This window comes from Trichosurus vulpecula, chromosome 6 (assembly GCF_011100635.1).
Source record: "Trichosurus vulpecula isolate mTriVul1 chromosome 6, mTriVul1.pri, whole genome shotgun sequence".
NCBI lineage: Eukaryota > Metazoa > Chordata > Mammalia > Diprotodontia > Phalangeridae > Trichosurus > Trichosurus vulpecula.
The window spans coordinates 124,629,666-124,638,473 of NC_050578.1; positions in this window are offsets into that span (position 1 = coordinate 124,629,666).

An 8,808-nucleotide genomic window follows, 5' to 3' on the forward strand; every position below is an offset into this window, starting at 1 on the left:
CAGAAAAAGAAATTGACCATGCCATTAATGAACTCCCTAGGAAAAAAATCTCCAGGGCCAGATGGTTTTACAAGTGAATTCTATCAAATACTTAAAGAACAAGTAATTCCAATACTTTGTAGACTATATGGGAAAATAGGTGAAGGAGTCGTACCAAATTCTTTTTATGACACAAATATGGTACTAATACCCAAGCCAGGTAGAGTCAACACAGAGAAAGAAAATTATAGACCAATTTCTCTAATGAATATTGATGCAAAAATTTTAAAGAAAATATTAGCAAAAAGATTGCAGCAACTTATCATGAGAATAATACACTATGACCAGGTAGAATGTATTCCAGGAATGCAAGGCTGGTTCAATATTAGGAAAACTATTAGCATAATTGACCATATCAACAACAAAACTAGCAGAAACCATATGATCATTTCAATAGACGCAGAAAAAGCCGTTGACAAAATACAACACCCATTCCTACTAAAAACACCAGAAAGCATAGGAATAAATGGAACCTTCCTCAAAATTATAAATTGCATCTACCTAAAACCATCGACAAGCATTATTTGTAATGTGGATAAGCTAGATGCATTCCCAATAAGATCAGGGGTGAAACAAGGATGTCCATTATCACCCCTACTATTCAATTTGGTACTAGAAACATTAGCTGTAGCAATAAGAGAAGAAAAAGAAATTGAAGGAATTAGAATAGGAAAAGAAGAAACTAAATTATCACTTTTTGCAGATGATATGATGATTTATTTAGAGAATCCTAGTGAATCAAGTAAAAAACTACTTGAAATAATAAACAACTTTAGCAAATAAACCCACATAAATCCTCAGTATTCCTATACATTACTGACAAAGCCCAACACCAAGAGATAGAAAGAGAAATTCCATTCAAAGTTACTGAAGGCACTATAAAATATTTGGGAGTCTATTTGCCAAGACAAACCCAGGGCCTATATGAACATAACTATGAAACACTTTTCACATGAATAAAGTCAGATCTAAATAAATGGAAAAATATCAATTGCTCATGGTTAGGCTGAGCTAATATAATAAAAATGACAATTTTGCCTAAATTAATCTATCTATTCAGTGCCATACCAATTGAACTACCAAAAAATTATTTTACTGAGCTGGACAAAATAATAACAAAATTCATCTGGAAAAACAAGAGGTCTAGAATATCTAGGGTATTAATGAAAAGAAATGCTAGAAAAGTTGGCCTTGCCATACCAGATATTAAACTGTACTACAGAGCAGCAGTTATCAAAACTACCTGGTACTGGCTAAGAAACAGAGGTGTGGATCAGTGGAATAGGATAGGAATACAAGGTGGAGAAGTCAACAACTGTAGCAATCTACTCTTTGATAAACCCAAAGAGGCCAGCTTCTGGGCTAAGAATTCAGTATTTCACAAAAACTGTTGGGAAAATTGGAAAATGGTAGGGCAGAAACTGGGCATAGACCAATATCTTACACTATATACCAAAATAAAGTCAAAATGGGTTCATTATTTAGGAGTAAAGGCTGATACTATAAGTAATTTGGGAGAGCAAGGAATAGTTTACTTATCAGATTTATGGAAAAGAAAAGAATTCATGACCCAACAAGAGATAGAGAGCATACCAAATGCAAAATGGATAATTTTGATTATGTTGAATTGAAATGTTTTTGTACAAAAAAGCCAATGCAACAAAAATTAGGAGGGAAGCAGAAAATTGGGAGAAAATCTTTACAACTAGTATCTCTGATAAAGGCCTCATTTCTAAAATATACAGGAAACTGAGCCAAATATATAGGAATACAAGCCATTCCCCAATTGAGAAATGGTCAGAGGATATGAACAGGCAGTTTTCAGAGGAAGAAATTAAAGCTATCTATAGGCATATGAAAAAATGCTCTGGGTCACTACTGATTAGAGAAATGAAAATCAAAACAACTCTTAGATACCACATCTCTCCTGTCAGATTGGCTAAAATAACAAAACAGGAAAATGATAAATGCTGGAGAGGATGTGGGAAAATTGGAACATTGTTACATTGCTGGTGGATTTGTGAGATGATCCAGCTATGTTGGAGAGTAATTTGGAACTACGCCCAAAGGGCCATAGGAATGTTCATACCCTTTGAACCAGCAATACCACTTCTAGGGTTGTATCCCAAAGAAATAACACAAGAGGGAAAGGGACCCATATGTACAAGGATATTTATAGTGGCTCTTTTTGTGGTAGCCAAGAATTGGAAATCAAAGGGATGCCCATCAATTGGGGAATGGCTGAACAAGCTGTGGTATATGAAGGTAATGGAATACTATTGCGCCATAAGAAATGGGGATGATACGGACTTTGTAACAACCTGGAAAAACCTACACGACATAATGCCAAGTGAGCAGAGCAGAGCCAGGAGAACATTGTACACAATCACAGATATATGGATTCCATGAGGACCAACCCTGACAGACTTTGCTCTTCTCAGCAACACAAGGTGCAAGGACAACTCCAAGGGACTCACGATGGAGAATGTTATCTACATCCAGAGAAAGAACTGTGAAGTTTGAATGCAGATTGAGGCACACTTCATGCTCGCCTTTTTTTTCTTCTCTTTTATTTTTGTTTTTGGGGTTTTTTTTGGTTCTGTTTCTTCTTTCTCATGATTCATTCCATTGGTCATAATTCTTCTCCACAACTTGACTAGTGTGTAAATTAATTCAATGTGAAGTTATACATGATAGTTATATGAGATTCCATGCCATCTTGGGGAGGAAGGGGGGAGGGAAGGGAGAAAATCTGGAACTCAAAATTATGTAGAACCGTGTGTTGTAAACTAAAAATAATAAAAAAAAGAATTCTTTCTCAGATGCCATCTAAAGTGCACCATCCTGGACAAACCTCTCAGCCTCTTTGTCCTCATCTGTAAAGTGGAGATTGATTATAATAGCACCTACCTCACAGGTTAGTAATGGTGTAATATATCCAAACAGGATAAATATAAAGTACTTTGTAAGCTTTAATCATTATGTAAATGTGAGCCATTGTTGTTTTTCTTCCTATAAAAGATGCTAGAAAAAAGAAGGAAGTTTCAAAAAGTAGGATTGTTCCCAAGTAGAGAAGCAATTCCTGGCACAATGGATAGAGTGCTGGGTCCTAGAGTCAGGAAAACGTGAATTCAAATCTGGCTTCTGACACTTCAGCTCTGTGGCCCTGGGCAAGTCACTTAACCTTACCTGCAAAATGCAGAAAATAATAGTACTTACCTAGTAAGGTTATTTTTGGGTCAAATGAGATAATATTGCATTCAGCACAGTTTGTGGCCCATAGTAGCACTATATAAATGCTTATTCACTTCTTCCCTTCTCCCAGAGTTCTATTTGGAGAGGAAAAAAAAATCAGAATTCCAAAATTGTTTCCAAATTCAGCAAGAAATATAATTTCAACTCCACTTCCATTTTGGTGAGGGACCAGGGCTGGATTGCCTTTTATCTCTTTCAGGCCCTGTTCGAGAATTCCTCTGAATTTCAAAACAATTTTACAACTCCAAGTAACTTGATTTCCTGTCTTCAAACTTTTCATCTTTCATTTGCATTTTGTCTTCTCTCACTAGAATGTAAATTCCTTGAGGGCAGGGACTTTTTTTTTGTTTACATGTATTTGCAGGAACAGTCCTTAGTATAATACACATAGAAAGCACTTAAATATTTCCTTCCTTCCTTCCTCCCTCCTTTATTCTCTCAAACTCTTCCTTCCTTCTTGCCTTCCTCTTTTCTTTTGGCAGATAAATTCTAGGAAGAATTTCATAATATTCTTCAAATTAAATCAAGCTATCTGCAGCTCTTCTATACACATAATTTATCTCTTGTCTCTATGCTTTTGAACTGGTTAGCCTCAATACTGGAAATGTATATACTTTGTATGTATGCCTTTTAGAATGTGTTGTTTCCTTAAAAACTAAGTTCCAGTCTCACTTTCTATATGATGTATTTGTTGATCCTACCAGCTAATACAGTCTCCTTCTATGACCTTGAATTGATTTTGTATATGCTGTCACCACTGATTTAATGCAAGTTATTTGGCAAATATTGTTTTATTTTTACCTTTCTATCCTTATTGCTTAGCACAGTACCTGGCACACAGTGGACACTCAATCAGTATTCATAGATGGATATCAAAAACAATTTGGCAATTGTACATGTGAAATAAGTAAGGGGAGGAGCCAAAGATTTGTAATCTACATGGAAGTCTTTTGGCTCTGTATCCTACATTCTTTGATGGAAAAAAAAATTATAGGCATTACAAGATGGTAAGAGCTAAATATGAAAAAAGAAATAAAAATGTTTATATTTTAGCAGGGTAGGAAATGAGTCATTATTAATATAGAAGCTATTCTTGAATCTGCTGTGTAGAGTCTGGACAGCAACTTAGAACAAAGATGAAGATGAACACAAATCTAGTAAAAACAATAAAAACAAGGGGAAATGTATTATATGAAATTCAAACAACTCTAAATTGACCAATTAAAGCAAATTATTGATCATAGAAAATGAAAAATAGAGAGAACATTTATTATAATAATTTCATTCTGAATTTTCCTCATTATAAATCAATTATCACAATAAAAAGAGCAGAAAGCTTCAAAAGCACCTTATTGTGCAATATCTTGATGTACTTACCACATGTAATACAGGGTACTGAAAAGCAAAACAATTGTTCATACAAACTTGTTCATGTTAAGTAAGTTTAGGACAACTAAGGGGCGCAGTGCAAAGAGTACAAGGCCTAGAATCAGGAAGACTCCTCTTCCTGAATACAAATCTGGCCTAAGGCACTTACTAGTTGTGAGCCTCGGAAAGTCACTTAACTCTGCTGGAGAAGGAAATGATAAACCTTTCCAATATTTTTACCAAGAAAACTTCAAATTTGGTAAGAAAGAGTTGGACAGAACTGAAACTACTAAACAATAACAAGTTTAGGGTTAAACAAGTCAAGATATTTAAGAAAAAGCAGTATAGCCCAGCTTTCCCCTATAATTCCTCCATAAAGAACTAGGAAATACAGCAGATTAAGTTCTTACTGAGGAAAAAAAAATCATGAGTCACTTTTCTATGGCTAATTAGCATAAGGAGACAGTAATGTCTATAGAAACTTTGGACAGTGTCTACTGCAGAATATACCACACAGAGCTTTCCAGCATGAAATCTGGCTAAGGGACAGAATTGGGTGCATTACAGCAAGAAGAGGTCTCAGTTCCAGCACAGAGGGACTTGACTTTCTGTAAGGATCAAGAACAGGTGTTAACTCTTGCTCACACCACAGAGCTGGGTTAAAGAGCCACTGCTAATTAAAGAGGTGACCTGCACCTAAGAGTGAAGAATCAGGGTCTGAAACAGTCACCAGAATCACAACTGAGCTTAGGGGTAGTGCTCCACGGGAAAGAGTGCTGTGTACTAAGCATGGAGCACGTGCAAAAACAAAAAGCAATTGTGTATTTCTGACCCTAGCAACAGAAAAAAAAAACAACATAGAAAAATAGAAAGTAAAATTATAATAGTATACATCCCTCTCAGAACTGATACATATAGTCAAATATAAATGTGAATGTAGTTATGAACCTGAATAGGATTTCAGAAAACTTAGATATAATAGATCTCTGGTTATCATCAAGTGAAAATAGAAAGGAATATCTATATTGGTAAAACGTTCTGGCACATTTACAAAAAAAAATGATCATTAATTAGAAAATAAAAATCTCACATACCAAAGCAGAAAAGTATTGGCCAGTCTGGAATGTACTTCCTCATTTCCCCTGTCTTTTAGACTTTTTACTTTCCTTCCGGACTCAAAGCAAGTATCCCATTTTTACATGGCACTTTTAAAAAAAAAATTCTCTGCCTGGTGAAGCCTTCCTCCCAAGATATGTTTGGTTTCTGTTTGTTTGTTTTGTTTTTTTGTTTTGTTTTCCCTTAGAACCATAAAGTACAACATCTGGAACATAGGAGGCCTTTGGAGGAGAGCCCATAGGAGGACTGATGAAATATGGGGGAGAGATGAATTAGATTAAGAAGCAATTTTTTTTTTCTAGATAGCAGCTGAGAACCATTCTGATAGAGTAAATATGCATTTAGTATAGCTAGTGAGATAAATATGGACACCCTGAGAGAGGTAGAGGTGTGGGATAGAAGGTTGCCTGTTTTCTGAGAACCAAAGAAAATTTGACATTTCCCTACTACTCTTTTTTAATGGTGTAATATGTTATCTTATTCTTTCTTTCATATGAGCTCTGAATTTTTTCCATATTCTAGATTTAAAATAAAATGTAAAATGGTTACTAGAAGAATAAGGCCATGCTAGTTAATAGTGAAGAGTAACCAAAACAAAATTAAAGCAAATTTAGCCAACATTTCAAATTAACTATTAGCATGCTTCATCTATGATAAGGTTAATCTGTCAGTTCCAGGAAGGACATGGTGAAATGAAATCAAAACTTATTTAGCAAAATAATATTTTGAGCACCAACTACAGAACCTTTGTGAGTTACCAAAATAAAAACAAATTTAGAAGTTAATATATACATAAAATATCAAATAATTTTACTCTTCTTCAGGGTGTCGTTGTGGAATTTTGCATTCTTTAAAAAGCACTTACTTGAATACTCACTTTGTGAAAGTCATTGTGATAGACATGAAAAAAATAACCAAGAATAAAAAGACATTCTCTGTCTTTAAGCCTATTAGTTTTTACTGAGGGAAAAAACAGTTACCAAAAATATAAATACAATATGTGCAGAAGAAATAAGGATTGATGTGGAGAGTGCATGATTGAGAGGTTAATCAGGTAAGGAATTTGAACAGAATCTTGAAAGTCAAGGATTCTAAGACATAGAGCTTAAAAAAAAGTGAACATTGTAAACATGCTATCCAGTCTATGCAAAGGTCCAGAGGCAAGATGAACAATACCACTCAGAGAACAAGTAATCCAAGTTGGCTTGAACATGGTTTGCATGATCATAATTAATTTAAAATCACTCTAGAAATATTTCAGGCAGTTATCTAGCACCTGTACTAATCATTGAGGATATAAAGATAGGCAAAAAATGAAAATACCAACATGCAAACAAAATCCAGTCCTCAATTTCAAGGAGCTCAGTCTGATGGGGGAGAAAACATGCAAACACAAACATTATACATACAACATAAATTAGAGCTGTCCTCTGAGGGAAGAAACTAAGATTAATAAGAATTTAGAAAGGCTTCTTTCAGAAGCTGAGCTTGAAGGAGGCTAGGGGAGCTAGGAAGCAGAAATGAGGAAGGAGAGCATGCTAGATATGATGGAGGGCATCCAGTGAAAATTCTGGGAGTTGGGAGATGGAGTGTTCTGTGTAAGAAACAGCAAGGGAGCCAACATCACTGCATTGCAGAGTATATAGTAGTAAGTAATGTGTAAATATAATGAAAAAAGTAGAAATCTGTCAAGCTATTTTGGCTTTAAAAGCCAAATAGGGTGATATTGTGGAGGGTTGCAAAAGCCAAACAAAATAATTTGTATTTCATACTAGAAGAAAATGAGAGTCACAGAAATGTCTTGAAGAGGTCAATGCTGTGGTCAGGTCTTTGTTTTCAATAGCATATTCTTAACAGAAAAACTAAAAGAAGACATATATTAAACCAACACGATGAACTATGATTTGTTTATCATTTACAATTGGCAGGGAGGTACATACAGAGACTGGAAATTATCTTAAGCACCAGGTGATATCATCCCAAGGATTGGATATCACCTGACACTTGTGAGTTTATTGCAACAACATTTCATTATGCTAAACCATGTTCATAATACTGAACAATAAATTAAAATGAATTGTTGTAAATGAGAATGGAGGTTTAAAACCCTGGCACAGACCAGAAATGACAATCTATCTCAATAAGAGGCATATAAGCCTTACTTGATTGAAAAAAAAAACAGGCAGTACAAGCAATTACATCACACTGAACATTAGACTGCTTTATAAAGATTCTATTGCTCTGGATAACTGGCATAGCAGCAAAATCTTGAGAAGAGATAAGTGCATTGTTCAGAATTTACCAATTTGCTTTTTGAAAGGGTAGGGCAAGATAAAAGAAGAATATGAGATTTTCTGTAAGAAATGTTAAAATATGTTTAATTGAGAATTTTGTTTTGCTGAGCACATTTTAATGAGTAGAATGGGCCTGATTTTTAATGGTAGTTCATATCTTTTTGTACCAGGTCAGTAAGCAGCATGATTCTAAAGTACAATATAAAATCTCTATCAGCCAATATCCATTCCAAAACTGGGTTTTTGTATCAATTTTGCTAAAGTTTTCCTATTAAAGATACTTTCAAGTCAACGGAAGTTCCACTATTTATTGAATACCTATAATGGGCAAGACCCTATATTCGTACTGGGAATACAAAGACACAGCACAAGATATTCCCTCAAGGAGCTTACTTTGTATTGGAGGAATGTAACTTTTACAGAAATAAATGAATGCAAATTAATTTCAGGAGGGAGAGGACCCTAACAAGGTTGATGGCTGAAGTTCAGAAAAGTTATTCTGTAGGAAATTGTCCTTTAAGGAAGTTAGAAATTCTAAGAAATGGGAATGAGCAAAGAAAAAGACATTCTTAACATGGGGGACCATCTATCTCTGCAAAGACAAGAAGATGGTAAACAGAATCCTGTCTGCATCTGGAGAATAGTAAGATGTCAGGGAAATATTATTTGATAGCTAAATATAGGCTTATGAAGTAGTGACAGACATTTTACTCCAGATACTGCCAAAAAGCAGGAA